Source organism: Somniosus microcephalus, chromosome 2, assembly GCF_052327205.1.
Source record: "Somniosus microcephalus isolate GS21.2 chromosome 2, FLI_Smic_1.0, whole genome shotgun sequence".
NCBI lineage: Eukaryota > Metazoa > Chordata > Chondrichthyes > Squaliformes > Somniosidae > Somniosus > Somniosus microcephalus.
This window is the reverse complement of record NC_140988.1, coordinates 49,807,317-49,825,443: the sequence shown is the minus strand read 5'-3', so window position 1 is coordinate 49,825,443 and position 18,127 is coordinate 49,807,317.

The following is an 18,127-nucleotide window of genomic DNA, read 5'->3' as shown; positions in this document are numbered from 1 at the left end:
AAGTAACATATAGGGTGGATAAAGGGCAACCAGTGGACGTAGTGTATTTAGACTTCCAAAAGGCATTTGACAAGGTGCCACACAAAAGATTATTGCTTAAGATAAAAAATCACGGGATTGGGGGTAATATTCTGGCATGGATAGAGGATTGGCTATCTAACAGAAGGCAGAGAGTTGGGATAAATGGTTCATTCTCAGACTGGCAAGCAGTAACTAGTGGTGTTCCGCAGGGGTCAGTGCTGGGTCCCCAACTCTTTACAATCTATATTAATGATTTGGAGGAGGGGACCGAGTGTAACATATCAAAGTTTGCAGATGATACTGAGATGGGAGGGAAAGTAGTGAGTGAGGAGGACATTAAAAACCTGCAAGGGGGCATCGACAGGCTAAGTAAGTGGGCAGAGATTTGGCAGATGGAATACAATACTGGAAAGTGTGAGGTTATGCACTTTGGCAGGAAAAATCGTAGAGCAAATTATTATCTTAATGGCAAGAAACTGAAAGTACTGAAGTACAAAGGGATCTGGGGGTCCTGGTGTACGAAACTCAAAAGGTTAGTATGCAGGTGCAGCAAGTGATTAAGAAGGCCAATGGAATGTTGGCTTTCATTGCTAGGGGGATAGAATATAAAAATAGGGAGGTATTGCTTCAGTTGTACAAGGTATTGGTGAGACCGCACCTGGAATACTGCGTACAGTTTTGGTGTCCATACTTAAGAAAGGACATACTTGCTCTCGAGTCAGTACAAAGAAAGTTCACTCGGTTAATCCCGGGGATGAGGGGATGGACATATGAGGAGAGGTTGAGTAGATTGGGACTCTACTCATTGGAGTTCAGTAGAATGAGAGGCGATCTTATTGAAACATATAAGATTGTGAAGGGGTTGGATCGGGTGGATGCGGGGAAGATGTTCCCGATGATGGGTGAAACTAGAACTAGGGGGCATAGTCTTAGAATAAGGGGCTGCTCTTTCAAAACTGAGTTGAGGAGGAACTACTTCACTCAGAGGGTGGTAGGTCCATGGAATATGCTGCCCCAAAAAGCTGTAGAAGCTACATCATTACATAAATTTAAAACAGAAATAGACAGTTTCCTAGAAGTAAAGGGAATTAAGGGTTACGGGGAGCAGGCAGGAATTTGGACATGAGTCTAGGTTCGGATCGGTCATGGCCCTGTGGGTAGCGGAGCGGGCCCAGGGGCCGTGTAGCCTGATCCTGCTCCTATTTCATGTGTCTAATTCTCTTAGATTCAGGAGATGGTTCGGTGATAGTGGATTGGCGGTTAGGATCAGATCAGCCATGATCTTATTGAATGGCGGAGCGGGCTCGAGGGGCCGATTGGCCTACTCCTGCTCCTATTTCTTATGTTCTTATGTTCTTATGTGTTCAGAGTATCACCAGTAGGCCTTTATACTTTCATCACCTGCTGTTTATTTTCTCACCACCTGATGTTAATATTATCACCACCTGGTGTTCATGTTATCACCACCTGGTGTTTAGACTGTCATCACCTGGCATTTATACTATCACCACTTGGCGTTTATATTATCACCACCTGTTTTTCATATTATCATCACTTGGCGTATATACTATCATCACCTGGTGTTCATATTAGCACCACCTTGTGTTTATACTATCACCACGTGGTGTTTATTCTATCTCCACCTGGTTTTTATATTATCACCACCTGGCGTTTATACTATCACCACCTGTACTGGTCTCGCTAGACGTGCTCCTATCTAGTTATCCAGCCAGCTAAACACTCATTCAAATAATTCTTCGAAAAGCGGGTTTGCTGTTTTGAAGCTTTACTTGAACAAATTTGTGAAACTGTAAACAAAGACAAAGTATGTTTTGTACATAGAACTGAGTACTATACATTAGATGTTACATAAGATATAAACATATTTATAACAATAGAATAGGCTAATTGTATAACTAAATAGTACTGGAGGCAAACTTCGGTAACTAACAACTAATAACTTCTTATAGACAATGTATTGTCAAAATACTACACTGACAAGGTAGTTCTCATGTTATTAAACAAAGATACTCACAGACATTGCGCCTCGCCTAGCGTATGAGAAGAGATGGAATAAGATTGAGAATCCCTCATGTGAGCTTCTCCATAACTCAGCAGGTTATTCCTGGAATACTACTTCCGGGTCAAAACAGGAAGGTCAAATAATCTAATGCTATAAACTAACTACCACTAGAGGGTGCTATCTGCATGTAATAAGTCCAGAACACTCCCCATTAGCAACTCCACATTGACAGCGACTCCTCTGGTGACAAAAGAGGAACCACCTCAGAGACAGGCCGAGAGAAGACCTTTGCTGTTCCTTCTTTGACGACTCTCAAGTCCACCTTTCTCACTCTCCCGTCCTGGCTGGGATGGGACTTCACGATGATAGCCATAGGCCATTCAGTCCTTTTTGCCTGACTGTCCTTCATCAAGACAACATCTCCTTCTTTGAGATCTGGCCTCTTGTCCTGCCACTTGCGTCGGCTCTGCAGTGTGTTGAGGTACTCCCATCACCATCTGCCCCAAAAAGTGTCTGCCAGACTCTGAACTCGTTTCCATTCTTCCTTGAAGAGTTCTCTTTCCCCAAACTCTCCTGGAGGACAAGGGGAAACACCTGTCTTCTGGGTTAAAAGCATGGCCGGAGTGAGGATGAGGGGCGATTCTAGGTCTGAAGATACGGGAATGAGGGGCCTTGCATTCATCACGGCGGTGACCTCAGCCATCAGTGTGGTCAAGACTTCATGTGTGAGGCACGACGATGTGCCTTGGAGAAGCATGCAGTCGAGGATGCGGCGGGCAATGCCGATCATGCGCTCCCATGCGCCACCCATGTGGGATGAGTGAGGTGGGTTGAATACCCAGATACATTTCTGCTCTTGGAGATACTTCTCCACAGTCTCTGAGCTGGAACTTGATCCATCCATCTTCAGCTCTCTGCAAGCGCCAACAAAGTTTGTGCCGCAATCCGAGCGTATCTGCTTTGCCGGGCCTCTGATTGAGAAAAACCTTCTCAGAGCGTTTATGAAGCTGGAGGCGCTCATTGTTTCTAAAACTTCGATGTGTACGGCTCTTGTGGACATACATGAGAACATCACCGCCCACCTCTTGCTATTGGCGTGTCCTCCTCTGGTGCGGCGTGAGACCACGTCCCATGGTCCGAAGACGTCTACACCTACATAGGTGAAAGGTTGTGCTACTTGTAGCCACTCGGCTGGCAGATCTGCCATCTGTTGGTGCTCTGTCTTCCCACGGAGTTTCTTGCAGGTGACACATTTGAAAAGCGTGCTGCTGATACATCTCTTAGCTCCAACCAACCAGAGGCCGTCTGCTCTGATGGCACCTTCGGTGAAATGCCTCATAATGATGACGCACAAGCAGAGTGGCCAGGTGAGGACGACCTGGAACGAGGATGGGGTTGGTTGCATTCATTCCTAGTTGAGACTGCGATATGCGTCCCCCAACTCTGAGAAGTCCGTCGGTGTCGACGATAGGATGCAGCTTCCATAGACTGCTGCGAGGGGGTAGGTTGCATTCTGCTGCTATGCACTTCAACTCTTCTGAGCAACACTCGTGTTGGACACTCTTCATCACAAGGATTTTGGCTCCCTTGAGCTCCTCTTCAGAGGGACTCTTATGACAGATGTGCCACCCATGGCAGCTCCTCTCTTGTGTAGACTGGGAGAAGGTAGGAGCTATGTGGGTTAGGCGTGCTACTGTCTTTATGAGAGTGTTTCATTTGGAGAAACGCTTGAAGCGTTTGGTGCTCATCAGGTCCTTAGAGATTTGAGTAACGTTCGCTGTGACTTGTGGGTGTATCTCGGAGTCAGGGTTGAGGAGGTCGAATGACTCATTGAGTTCAGAGGAGTGCAGGGACGGACCCTGAAGAAAAGCAGGTCTTGACAGCCAAGTCGTGCTGCTGAGAAGGAACGCTGTTACAGATCTAGACCCATGGTCAGCTGGGTTCAGGTCTGTGGGGGCGTACCTCCACTGGTCGGGGGATGTGGACTGTCGAATACGTTGTACCCTGTTGTTCACATATACGTAGAACCGTCTACTTTGGTTATGGATGTATCCTAGCACCACTTTGCTGTCTATATAATACGTGATGCTGTCGAACTTCAGATCAATCTCCGCTACTATGAACTCTGCAATCTCGACTGCTAATACTGCTGCGCACAGTTCCAATCTGGGTATGGTGAGGTCTGGCTGGGGTGCCAACTTGGCCTTACCAAAGACGAAGCTGACTTTGCTTTGTCCATCTTGAGTGGTGACCTTCAGATAAGCCACACCTGCAATGGCCTTAGCGGATGCGTCTGCAAAGACACAAAGCTCTTTGAATTGGGCATTTGAGGGAGAGAAGGACGTATAGGAGCGAGGTATTCGGATCTCCTGTAAGTCTTGAAGTGAGTCTCTCCATCTGCCCCACTCTGCTTCCATCTCTTCAGGGAGGGGTGAATCCCACTCTTCAGCACGTGTGGAGAGTTCCCTGAGGAGCAGCCTGCCTTGTGTGGTGACAGGGGCTAAGAAGCCGAGAGGGTCGTATAGGCTGTTGACTGTAGAGAGCACTCCTCTGCGTGTGAAGGGTTTCTTGTCATCTAAGGCTTGGAACGTGAACGTGTCTGCTGCTATGTTCCAAGACACTCCTAGGCTACGCTGTAGGGGGAGGTCATCATTGAAGAGGTCTATATCCTTGACGTCCTTAGCACGATCTTCAGAGGGGAATGCCTCCATCACTGCTGGTCTGTTAGAGGCTATCTTGTGTAGCCTGAGGTTGGATAGTGCAAGTAGTTCCTGAGCTCGTCCGAGGGTACTGATGGCCTCTGCTTCGGTCGGGAATGACTTCAGTGCATCGTTGATGTAGAACTCTCGTTCGATGAACCCCCTCACATCACTGCCAAAGTCATCTTCTTCTTCCTTGGCAGCCCTCCTTAGTCTGTATATGGCAACAGCAGGGGATGGGCTATTCCCGAAGACATGGACACGCATTCTATAGTCCACAATGTCTCTGTTGGGGTCGTTGATGCGATACCACAGGAAGCGGAGGAAGTCTCTGTGGTCTTCTCTCACCACAAAGCAGTGAAACATGTGCTGGATATCGGCAGTGTTGGCGACGGGCTCTTTCCTGAATCTCATGAGTACCCCCAAGAGGCTGTTGTTGAGATCGGGCCCTGTGAGGAGTACGTCGTTGAGAGAGACTCCTTGATATGGTGCACCGGAGTCAAACACCACGCGGACCTGTTCCGGCTTTTTGGGATGATAGACTCCGAAGGAAGGGTGGTCCCAACACTCTTGGCCTTCCTGGAGTGGAGGAGCTAGCTCTGCATGATCATTGACAAGCATTTTCTTGACAAACACTAGGAAGTGTGCTTTCATCTTTGGCTTCTTCTCTAGTGTGTGACGGAGTGAGTTAAGACGATTATAGGCATACTCCCTGTTGTTCGGCAGCCATCGTCTGGGGTTCTGGAAGGGTAAGGGTGCAACCCAGCTGTTAGAGCTGTCACGAGAGACCTCATTGTCCATAATCTGGAGGAATCTCATGTCGTCGATCGATGGAGCAAGTTTGTGGTCAGTGGCGGTGCGACAGAAGACTGACTGACCCGGGTTCTCTCCAGTGAGCATCATCTGTATGCTGTTTGTGGAGATCAGCGCTGGGGAGTTCTGAGGCTGGGACGCATGACTGAACTTCTCTGTCACTCGGATCTGACTACTGCATGGGGTAAGGTAGCTTGGACGACCATTCTCCAAGATGGAAGTCTTGAGTGTGCTCAGCTGAGATGGCTTGTGAGCACCCCTGAGGCACACGTCTCCAACAACGACCCAGCCGAGGTCTAGCCTTTGGGCGAAAGGGGCGTCATGTGGACCGCTGATCTGTTTCCTTATCTAAAGTTTGCGCCCACCGCCAAATCGAGGCCACTTCTCCGATATTCATTAGCTTCGCCCTAAGAGTTTGCTCGAGCGCTAAAACTGGCGCTGGACGCCTCTCTTTAGGCGCTAAGCCGGAGGTGCTGAGCGAGAGCGCCGAGGCCGGGCGCAGCGCAGGTGCAGCCATCTCCTGATTGACAGCAGACACCCTGGCGCCAGCCAGCTCTTAAGGGGGAAGGGTCGACTTGGTCTGCTGCCACGCCCTGGATAGTGGAGCCCTCCAGCTAGGCCTGAACACTGCTGCTGGACCCAAATAGCGCCTGAAGCCATGCAGAAGGCCCGTGAACGAGCGCAGCGCTTCTCAGAGCGTGATCTGAGTGTGCTAGTTGGTGGAGTGGAGAAGAGGCGCCATATTTTGTACCCGGACAATGGCAGGAAGGCGCCGGTCCGCACCTACCGGAGAGCCTGGAGGCATGTCGCCAGCAAGGTGTCAGCCAACAGCGAGGTCCCCAGGACCGGTGTCCAATGCCGCAAAAAGTTTAATGACCTCACGCGGATTGTCAGGGTGAGTACCCTTTCCAGTGACCTCCTCATCCTTGCATGTGCACCTCACATTATGGGCAAAGGGACCTGAAAGCCCTAATGGCCAGCCCTCATCCAGCAGCTATGGGACAGGCATGAACATCAATTGCACATTCTGCACTTAACACACTGGCCAAGCTATTCCACCATGGGAGGCAGTGCACACAAGATCAGGGCGACACACTGGCCAGGCTATTCCACCATGGGAGGCAGCGCACACAAGATCAGGGCGACACACTGGCCAGGCTATTCCACCATGGGAGGCAGTGCACACAAGATCAGGGCGACAAACTGGCCAGGCTATTCCACCATGGGAGGCAGTGCACACAAGATCAGGGCTACACACTGTACTTAGAGGCCGTCCTTTCTCTTGCAGGCCAAGCTGGCCAATAATAGGAAGAGCCGGACTGCGACCGGGGGAGGCCAACCCCAGATCCAGCCGCTCACCAAGCTTCAACATCGCGTGGAGCGCATCATGGGTGGCCGGGCGATTGGCCCCGTTGCATGTGGAGATGCCGACCCTGTTCTGGGCACCAATGGTAAGGACATCAACGTTTGGACCTCTCTCGTCCCACTTGCGCATCAGATCTACATTCTTTGCCACTGTCCGACCAATGCGCTGAATGCCACCACTCATGCATCCCTCGCTGACGCCCTCTCCTCACTCTAAAGCTACTCTTGTGCCTTCCTGCTTTCAGATGGTGAGGAGGAGGTCCCTGAAGTTGCCAGTGACAGCCCCTCAGAAGAGGAGGAGGAGGTAGAGCAAGAGGAAGGCGGCCCATCAGGGGAACCCTCAGCCGTGGCAAACCATGCGAATGTAGGGGACACGTCTTCCCTGGAGGGGAGCGTGGCGGAAGTGTCGGAGGGGAGGGGAGCTCATGGGACCTGCGGCCTGCAGAAACGCGGGAGCGGGATGCCAGCTCGGCGGCCTTCTCCCCAGAGGGGGGAAGGGTCAGAGGGGAGTCCAATTGCTGGGCCCAGCGGCGTCCAGCAACGCAGGAAGGGTCAGCCAGCTCGTTGGCCTTCTCCCCAGAGGGAGAGTCCGGCCTCCAGTCCGGAGATGGTCTTCGCCGAGGAGATGGGACGCCTCGAGGACTTGTCCGCGGACTCGGAGCGCCGGCACATGGAGCTCATGGGGGTAGTGGCACGGTTGCCTGAGGCCATCGAGTCCCTCTCTCGGAGTGTCACCAACGTCGGGGCCTCACAGGCCATCAGTTTGGCGGAATTCGGGGCAGAGCAGGCAGCGAGTCGGGCGGCATTCGGGGCAGCTCAGGCAGCGAGTGGGCAGCTGATCAGTGGTGCCGTGCAGTCACTGGGTGCTCTGATGAGGTCACTGAACAGGTCAACACGGGCACTCACTGCTGCCACACTCGCTGTGTTAGCCAGGCATCGCAAGGGCACCCGGCGTGCTGCAGCAGCACAGCTGTCTGTCCCTCGGCAGATTGGTGCGCATGTTGCAGTGCTGACCCGGGCGAGTGCCAGTGTCTCAGGCGACCAGCGAGCGCCTGCCATCCGCCAGCTTGCCCCCATTCCTCCAGCCGCCACTGCCACTCCCCCAGTGGAGCTGCCAGGAGCTGCTGCAGCGACTGATGCTGGCCAGCCACAGCTGCAGCATTCAACAGCCGCCCGCTCGACGGCCAGACCTCGACTAGGCCGACCCCCAAGGGCATCTGCCGTCACGACATGTGCCCCTCAGGAGCCTGCCCCCAGCTTTGCAGCAGCCAATGGCCTTACTTTGAGGAGGAGCAGCAGGGCGGGCAGGGGCCACACAAAGATGGCCAAGGCATTGCCTTAGCGGGCCAAAAAGTCGAATGTGTGGCCAGTTGTGTTAGTTTCTTGAGGCCGAGAATTGGATGTTTGTTTTTTGAGGCCGAGAATTGGATGTTTGTTTTTTGAGGCCGAGAATTGGATGTTTGTTTTTTGAGGCCGTGAATTGGATGTTTGTTTTTTGAAGGCCGAGGATGTGATGTTTGCTTTTTATGAAGGCCGAGGATGACGGCCATTTTAGTTGCACTGTTTTGTTAATCCTCTCCAGGTTGTGGGAGCGAGTAATGTGTTTGAGTGATTTTTGGGGGTTTCGTCTGTTTTTGGTTTTCATGTGGGAAGGGCCCTGAGTTTGTACAATAAAGCATTTTATTTATTAACATTGTCCATGTTTGATCTTTGAAGTGTTTGTTGCCTTAACCGGCTGAGGGCTTGCGGAGTGGCTGCAATCATGTTCTTTCATTGGCACAAGCCATTCCCTGACAGGGGGCCTAGAAGTGACGTTCAATAAGCCGCCGACGGGCGGCCCTTGGACCTTCTGCCTCCCTCCTGGGCTGGTACTCCTCATCCTCCTCCTCATGCTCCTCCTGCTCCTCCTCCTGAGGTGGGGGTCCAACGTGAGGTGGCAGTGCCTGAGTCCTGCGGATAGCCAGGTTGTGCAGCATGCAGCAAACGACGACGAATTGGGAGACTCGCTCCTGCGAATACTGGAGGGCTCCCCAGAGCGATCGAGACAGCGGAACCGTTGCTTTAGGATGCCGATTGTTTGTTCTATGATGTTCCTAGTCACTTGATGGCTCTCGTTGTATGCCTCTTCAGCAGGGGTCGTGGGCGCGCGGAGCGGGGTCATGAGCCAGGTACACAAAGGATAGCCTTTGTCCCCGATAAGCCATCCTCTTGGGGGAGGCTGTGCCTGGAACATGTCAGCCACAGTTGTCTGTCGCAGGATAAAGGCATCGTGGCTGCTGCCTGGAAAGCGGGCATTGACAGCTAGGATGCGCTGCCTGTGGTCACACACCAGCTGTCCGTTGAGGGAATGGTAGCCCTTCCGGTTGCGGTAATCCTCGGCATGCTCCAGAGGTGCCCGCAAAGCCACATGCGTGCAGTCAATGGCGCCCTGCACCATGGGGAAGCCCGCTATTCTTGCAAATCCCACTGCACGCTGCTGCTGCTTGCCCAGGGTCATGGGGATGGATATGAATTGATGTCTCCTTCTGAATAGGGCTTCGGTCACCTGGCGGATGCAGCAATGCACGGCGAACTGGGAGATGTTAGCGATGTCCCCAGCAGCGGATTGGAAGGAGCCGGTGGCATAGAAGTTGAGAGCCACCGTCACCTTCACTGCCACCGACAGAGACGTCCTGCGCATCAGCTGTGGCTGCAGATCTCTCTGAAGCAGCTGGCAGATGTCTGCAACCACCTCCCTTCTGAATCGCAGCCTCCTTACACACATCGCGGCAGACATGGTCAGATAGGAGGACTGCTGGCGGTATACCCTGGGTGGGTAAGGCCTCAGTTGGCGACGCCTGTTGCCCCCTCTGCGTCTAGCCAGGGCTGCCACTCTCTCACGGCGTCTGTAAGCCCGTCTGACATAAGGCTGAAAGTCAGCGTTGGCACCCAATGCAGCCCCCATTATATGCTGGCAAACAATGAGCTCTCAATGAAGGCAAAGATAATTGCTAAGCTCTGGCCTGTGCCAAAAATACCTGTCCTAGTGTTGGTCCAAACCAGTAAGCTCTCCTCCTTGGTCTCGCTCCAAAAAACCGTTGCACAAGAGTGAATGCTGCAAAATGGCTGGCCTTTATAGTGCAGGGTAAGTGCCCTTTAATTAGCGCTCCCCGCGGCCCGCCTCGGCTGTGTACCGTTCCACTTCACAGTCGGAAGGGCCGCCCGGCGCACAATGGCCTGGCGCGAGTGAAGTTCCGGTTCGGGGCGCACAAAGGGCGTTGCACTAGTAAATGACGTCATGATCTGCGCGCGCAGCAGGGCGCGCGCTAAGACTTTGCGCCAGCGCGAAATGTGTACTGAAGTTGGGGCGAGGTGCAGATCGCGCTGCGCCCGGGCACTAAGCGCCTAGCGCTCGACATCTGCTCCTCCTAAGGCGCTAACGGCTGGCGCGCCCAACTGAATTTCTAGGCCTGAGACTTTAACTTAACAATCAACAGGTGTTTACTAGAGTAGAGTAATCTCACGACTGAAGTACAGAAGCCTGCTCCGGCTTTATATACAGGTGTGGTCACTGCCGGTACTACAGTATACAGGAGCTGTAAAACAGTTCTCTTAAAGGTAAATACACAACAATTCCTCCCCTTTTAGATTAACAGTACCATCACATTCATTTATCAATTAACATTTTTAACATGCAACATTAACTGAAAATAGTCCATTTATAAATTCAGTCTTTGTGGCGGCTTCCAGATCCTTTTTGGATAGCTCCTTCCCTGAGGTTCTTGTTCTTGGTGCGGAGGCGATTCTGGCCCCCTTTCGTCGGTTAGTTCATCCATTTCCACTGCTACTGTTTCGTGCCTTTATATTCTATTTCATATTGGTTCGCCCCTAGAAAAAGGGACCATCTTTGTAACCGTTGTGCAGTCATCACCGGAACGCCCTTCTTTGGATTAAAGATGGAGACAAGTGGTTGGTGGTCAGTCAGCAAGGTGAACTTCTGCCCATGCAGATAGTGGTTGAATGTTTTTACTCCCCATACTAGGCTGAGGGCCTCCCTGTCGATCTGGGCGTAGTTGCGCTCGGCTGAGGTTAGTGACCGAGACGCAAAGGCTACTGGCCTCTCCAACCCGTCTGGGAATTTGTGCGACAGCACCGCTCCAATACCATAGGGTGATGCTTCACATGCCAACCGAATTGGTAGTGCTGGGTTGAAATGGGCCAACACCTCTTTTGATGTGATCAATTCTTTGCACTTCTGGAAAGCTCGTTTACATTCGTCATTCCACTTCCATGGTACCCCCGTTTGCAGTAGGGTATTCAGTGGGTGTAGTACTGTAGACAAATTTGGTAAGAACTTATGGTAGTAGTTTGCCAGCTCGAGGAACGACCTTAGTTGTGACACATTTTCTGGTGCTGGAGCCTTGACAACTGCCTCAATCTTTTCAGGAGACTTATGTAACCCTTCTTCATCAATAATGTGGCCACAATATGAGATCTGCTTCTGGAAAAACTCGCACTTGTGGCGATTAGCTAGTAGCCCATATTCCTTTAATCTATTGAGCACCTTCTCCAGGCTGGCGAGGTGATCACTGTCATTTTCGCCCGTGACCAGGATGTCATCCAAATAACACTGGGTCCCTGGAATCCCTTGCAGGACTTGATCCATTGCCCTTTGCCAAATAGCCGGAGCCGATGCTACCCCGAACACCAGTCGGTTGTATTGATAGAGACCTTTATGAGTGTTGATCGTCAGGTATTGTTTCGAGGCTTCTTCTACAAGTACGCCTGGGCCAGATCAATTTTGGTGAAGCGTTTACCTCCAGATAGCGAGGTGAAAATATCCTCAATCCGTGGAAGCGGATATTGTACCATGTGAAGGACTGGGTTCATTGTCACCTTAAAATCCCCACAGATGCGGACCTTCTTTGGTTCCCCAGGCGTATTACTCAACGACCTCTTCATTACAGGAACGATGGGTGTAGCCCACTCGCTCCAGTCTACTTTGGACAGTACTCCTGAACATTCCAAACCTTCCAGCTCTGCTTCGACAGCTGGTCTGATCGCATAAGGCACTGGTCTGGCTTTAAGAAACTTTAGGCTTGCATTTTCCTCTATTTTAATTGTTGCTGTTATGCCTTTTTGTGTTCCGAGTCCCTCCTGGAACACTTCTTTTGCGTCAGTTAGCAATTTTGACAGTCGACCAGGTGTGACGTCGTCATCCTTTTTGGCCTCAACCTTCAGTGCCTGTATGGAATGCCAATCTAATTGTATATTCCGGATCCATTCACGTCCTAGTAGTGGTGGTCCTCCATCTGGCAAAACATATAGGTCCATTTTAGGTATTTCCTGGCCTTTGTATATCACTTTCACCCTTATTTTTCCTTTGGGGTAGACTTTTTGCCCCGTGTACGTCTTCAAGACAATCTCTGTAGCTTTCAAGGGTATATGTGAAAATAGCCGCTTGTAGTCCCTTTGGTTTATGACTGTTAGGGCTGCTCCTGTGTCCAATTCCATTTTCACTTGGGCTCTGTCTATCTTGAGTGTGACCCAGATAGTCTGGTGATCCTCCATTTTGATTACCTCATGTAGTTTCAGACAACCCAGCTCCTTGCTTCCAGAGTCTGTATCACTTTTCTGTTCGTCTGAACTACTGTCCATCACCTTATGTACCTTTTTGTACTTCTCCTGTGGAGATTTCTTGCTGATGGTTTTCTTCCCTGACCTGCAGACTCTTGCTATGTGTCCTGCTTTTCCACACTGTCTGCACACTTGGTCCTTGAACCAACAATCCTTCTGGTCGTGTGTTGTTCTGCCGCAGTGATAACACTTCCCTGCTCCATATGACATTTCATTGGTGCCATATTCTTGCGATCTCCATTGTATCTCTGCAGCGCCCCGTGCGGCTGCTTCGTGTGATACTGCCATGCTGAAAGCTTTGTCCAGCGTAAGATCCTTTTCTGATAGAAGCCGTTTCTGGGTTCCTTCACTTTGAAGCCCACACACAAACTTGTCCCTTAACGTATCTGCTAGTCCCAATCCAAACTGGCAGTGTTTCAATAGCTTGCGCAGTTCCGTTAAGTACTCATCATTACTTTCATCTTTATGCTGGTTCCTTTTGTGGAACTTAAATCTTTCTGCTATCAGCAGCGGTGTGGGGTTTAAGTGGTCTTGTAGGATTTCCACTATGCTTTTGAAATTCTTATCCACTGGCTTCTCTGGGGTTATTAGGTTTCGCAGTAAGCCATAAGTTTTTGCACCCATGGAATTTAACAAAACCAGTGCTTTCCTAGCATCTGGCACTTTATTCACCCTGCAGTACACCTCAATGCGTTGCACATATGTCGCCCAATCTTCGACTTCATTGTCGAACGCAGTGATACTGCCACTCTTCGGCATCCCTGGGTGTGATTAAACTGTCTAAAATGGCGTCTCCCACGCTCTCCCTTCTTCTCCGCTGGCACAAAATGGCGTCTCCCACGCTTTCCTTTCTTCCCGCGCTCGCCCTTCTTCTCCGCTGCGGCTTCAAAAACAAATGGCGTCTCCCATGCTCTCCCTTCTTCTCCGCGGCTGAATGGCATCTCCCGCGCTCTCCCTTCTTCTCCCCGTGGACGCGGTTCAGCCCTTGAGCCCTGGCTGTGCTCTGCGCGATCTCCTGTGCGTCTTTCCCGTTGCTGTCGCTCGGTCCTGAACCCGGCTGCTGCTTTACCCTCTCTCTCTCTCTGCTTGTTTTTCCTCGACGCCGCTCAGTTCTTTAACCCCCGGCCGCACCCTGTGCGCTTCACCCTCTCTCTTACCCCGTCGACGCTGCTCGGCTTTTCTACGCCGTCAGTCGGCTCCCGCCGCTGCTGTCTGGGAAGGATGTGCGCTGCACCTGTTGCCAGTCTGTTGCTGGATCGTCGTGGCTCTCAACAGCCACTCCTGCGATGTTCACTTGCTGCCGGATGACTGGGTGGTTGCTCGTGGTCAACGCCCGTGCTGCTGGCCTCGACTTTCTTCCAGCATCCTCCCGGAGCGACTCCTTGACGGGAAATGCAGAGTTGCAGGCAGATTCGAATCAACCTCATCGCCACTGTTAGATCCGTGATTCTTTAAATAGGATGTTTCCCCAGGAACTACACGGAGGCTGTAACTTAATAATCAACAGGTGTTTACCAGAGTAGAGTAGTCTCACGACTGAAGTACAGAAGCCTGCTCCGGCTTCATATACAGGTGTGGTCACTGCCGGTACTACAGTATACAGGAGCTGTAAAACAATTCTCTCTTAAAGGTACATACACAACAATCACCACCTGATATTTATACGATCACCACCTGGTGTTTATACTATCACCACCTGGTGTTTGTACTAGCACCACCTGTATGTTAAACTATCAGCATCTGGCGTTTATACTATCACCACCTTGTGTTCATATTATCACCATCTGGCATTTATATTATCAACACCTGGCGTTCATATTATCACCACCTGGTGTTCATATTATCACCATATGGCGTTTATAGTATCACCATCTTGTGTTCATATTATCACCATCTGGCATTTATACTATCACCACCTGGTCATAATATCACCACCTGGTGTTCATATTATCACCACCTGGCGTTTATACTGTCATCACCTGGCATTTATACGATCACCACCTGGTGTTTATACTAGCACCACCTGGTATTTATACTATCACCACCTGGTGTTTGTACTAGCACCACCTGTATGTTAAACTATCAGCATCTGGCGTTTATACTGTCAACACCTGGTGTTAATATTATCACCACCTGATGTTTATACTATCACCACTTGGTGTTAATATTATGACCACCTCGCATTTATACTATCACCACCAGGCGTTTATACTATCACCAACTGGTGTTCATATTATCACCACCTGGTGTTTATGCGATCACCACCTGGTGTTATTATTATCACCATATGGAGTTTATACTATCACCACATGGTGTTTATACTATCACCACCTCTAGTTCATATTATCACCACCTGGTGTTCATATTAACAACAGCTGCATTTATACTATCACCACCTGGTGTTCATATTATCAACAGCTGGCGTTTATACTAACACCACTTGATGTTCATATTATCACCACCTGGTGTTTATTTTATTACCACCTGGCATTTATATTATCACCAACTGGCATTTATACTATCACCACTTGGCGTTTACACTATCACCACCTGGCGTTCATATTATCACCACCTGGTGTTCATATTATCACCTCCTGGCATTTATAGTATCACCACCTGGCGTTCATATTATCACGACCTGGTGTTCATATTATCACCACCTGGTGTTCATATTATCACCAGCTGGTGTTTATGCTATCACCAACTGGTGTTCATAATATTAACACTTGGCGTTTATACTATCACCATCCAGTTTTCATATTATCAAAACCTGGTGTTTATACTATCACTACCTGACGTTTATATTATCACCACCTGGTGTTAATATTATCACCACCTGACGTTTATACTATCACCACATGGTGTTCTTATTATCAACACTTGGCGTTTATACTATCACCACCTAGTCTTTATATTATCAACACCTGGTGTTTATACTATCAACATCTGGTGTTTATACTATCACCACCTGTTGTTTATACTATCACCACCTGGTGTTCATATTATCACCCACCTGGTTTTTATACTATCACCACCTGGTGCTCAATTTATCAACACCTGGCGTTTATACTATCACCACCTTGTGTTTATACTATCACCACCTGGCGTTTATACAACACCACCTGGTGTTTATACTATCACCACCTGGTATTTATACTATCACCAACTGGTGTTCATAATATCATCACCTGGTGCTCATACTATCAACACCTGGGCCTAGAAATTCAGTGGGCTGCGCCACCCGTTAGCGCCTTAAGAGGTCGCTAAGTGGGTCGGAAGCCACTGGCCATGCCTCCCGCTAAATTCAGTGGGACGCTAATGGCGGCGCTAGCCGTTAGCGCTATGCCGCTACCGATGACGTCATCGGTGTGGGCAGCGCCCCGCTGACGCCCCGATCACAATATTTAGATGCGCCCCCTGCTTTAACGTCGGACGCTATGAGCGATCTGTTCAGGGGGGCCCTACCTGCGGCGGTAGAGGTGCTAATTAAAGGAGAGGTGCGGGGTGGCCATTTTTGTTGCTGGCTGCCTGCCAGCACCTCTCTGCGCTGACGTCCCCGGCCTCCTGAGCCCACCCCCACGGAGTGCCGACTGAGTTCCAAGAGCCCGGCACTTCTCCTCAGTGCCTGGCTCTTTTGCTGGCACTCGCGATCCTCGATTGCGCTGCACAAGGCCCCTCTCCTGTAAGAAGGGGAGGATGGCCTGCAGTACCGCAGCGCACCGTGCCGCAGCATGTGGCGCTGCAGCATGTTGCGCAGCGATATTCAGTTGCAGCGCCCCAAGAGGGATGTGGGGCGCCTCCAGTAGCGCCGCGCTTCCCTCTGGGGCGCGCCAACTGAATTTCCGGCGGGCAGCCGCGAGGCTGGTGTCCCAAACGGGGCTATAGTGAATTTCTAGGACCTGGTGTTTATACTATCACCACCTGGCATTTATATTGTCACCACCTGGTGTTGATACTATCAACACCTGGTGTTCATAATATCAACACCTGGTGCTCATACTATCAACACCTGGTATTTCTACTATCACCACCTGGTGTTGATACTATCAACACCTGGTGTTCATAATATCAGCACCTGGTGTTTATACTATCAACACCTGGTGCTGATACTATCAACACCTGGTGTTCATATTATCACCACCTGATGTTTATATTATCACCACCTGATGTTTATATTATCACCACCTGGTGTTTATATTATCACCACCTGGTGTTTATATTATCACCACCTGATGTTTATATTATCACCACCTGGTGTTCATATTATCACCACCTGGTGTTTATACTATCAACACCTGGTGTTCATAATATCAGCACCTGGTGTTTATACTATCACCACCTGGTGTTTACACTATCACCACCTGGTGTTCATATTATCACCACCTGCTGTTTATACTATCACCACCTGATGTTTACACTATCACCACCTGGTGTTCATATTATCACCACCTGGTGTTCATATTGTCACCACCTGGTGTTCATATTATCACCACCTGGCGTTTACACTATCACCACCTGGTTCTTCATATTATCACCACCTGGTGTTTATACTATCACCACCTGGTTCTTCATATTATCACCACCTGGTGTTTATACTATCACCAGCTGGTGTTTATATTATCACTACCTGGCGTTTATACCATCACCACCTGGTGTTCATATTATCCCCACTTGGTGTTTATACTATCAACATCTGCTGTAGATATTAGCAACACCTGGCCTTTATTCTGTCAACATCTGTTGTTTTTCTATCACCACCTGGCGTTTACACTATCACCACCTTGCATTTATACTATCACCACCTGGTGTTTATACCATCACCAGCTGGTGTGCATATTGTCACCACCTGGTGTTTATACTATCACAACCGGGTGTTCATATTATCACCACCTGGCGTTTATACTATCGCTGCCCGTTGTTCAAATTATAACCACATGGCATTTTTACTATCACCACCTGGTGCTCATATTATCTCCAATTGGCGTTTACACTGTCACCACCTGGCATTTATACTATCAGCACCTGTCATTTACACTATCACCATCTGGTGTTTATACTACCAACATCTGGAGTTTATACTATCAACGCCTGTTGTTCATATTATCACCACCTCGTGTTCATATTATCACCACCTGGCATTTATACTATCAAAACCTGGTGTTCATTTTATCGCCTGCTGGCGTTTGTACTATCAAAACCTGAAGTTCATCTTTCTCCACCTGGCATTTATTCTATCACCACCTGTTGTTCATATTATCATCACCTGGATTTTATTCTATCAACACCTGGGCCTAGAAATTGGGTATAGCCCCGCTTGGGGTGTTAGACTTGGCGCTGCGCAAAGTTTTGCGCCAGGCACAATTTAGCGCAACCTAGCGCGATATTGGGTCGTAGCGCCCCTAAGGTGATCGCGGCGCTAAATCAGGCATTGCATGGTAGACTTAGGGCACTAACATGGCGGCACAACTCAATATCGGTGTGGCCGGGTGCAGCGCAGGTGCAGTCAATCATCGATGATCACAAGAGAGTCAGGAGCCGGCCAGCTCTTAAAGGGATGGGTCCAGAAGGATCAGCAGCCACACTCTGCGCC